The following is a 467-nucleotide window of genomic DNA, read 5'->3' on the forward strand; positions in this document are numbered from 1 at the left end:
ATATATATATATATATATGTCCGTAAACGGCACAAAACAAGTCAAAATATTTTGAAAATTATATCGTGTATAGAAAATTATAATATAAACATTAATAAAAATGTCATGTATCTACAGTAGTTCGTTTTAGAGTTACACCAAAAACCAAAATAAAATTTGTTGAAAACTGTTATGCGTAAAAATATTCGTTTTTCCTTTTAGATTCTGAGCGAAGCGATGAATGTATTGGTTTTACAATGATGTGTGTGTTGTTTTTTTACGTATGTGTACATGATAAGTAGTCGAAATAATGGTTCAATTTTCAACTTCTGCATATCTTGTTCGATGGGAATATAAATCTAGTTGGTGCATTGGGGAGTTCAAAATTTAAAATTCCCAGAATTTAAAATTGAAATTTGGATGAAATTACACAATAAAACCAAGAATAGTAATTTAAGTTATTTTGTTATAATTTAAAAATATTTTTT

Source organism: Myzus persicae, unplaced genomic scaffold (assembly GCF_001856785.1).
Source record: "Myzus persicae strain clone G006 unplaced genomic scaffold, MPER_G0061.0, whole genome shotgun sequence".
NCBI lineage: Eukaryota > Metazoa > Arthropoda > Insecta > Hemiptera > Aphididae > Myzus > Myzus persicae.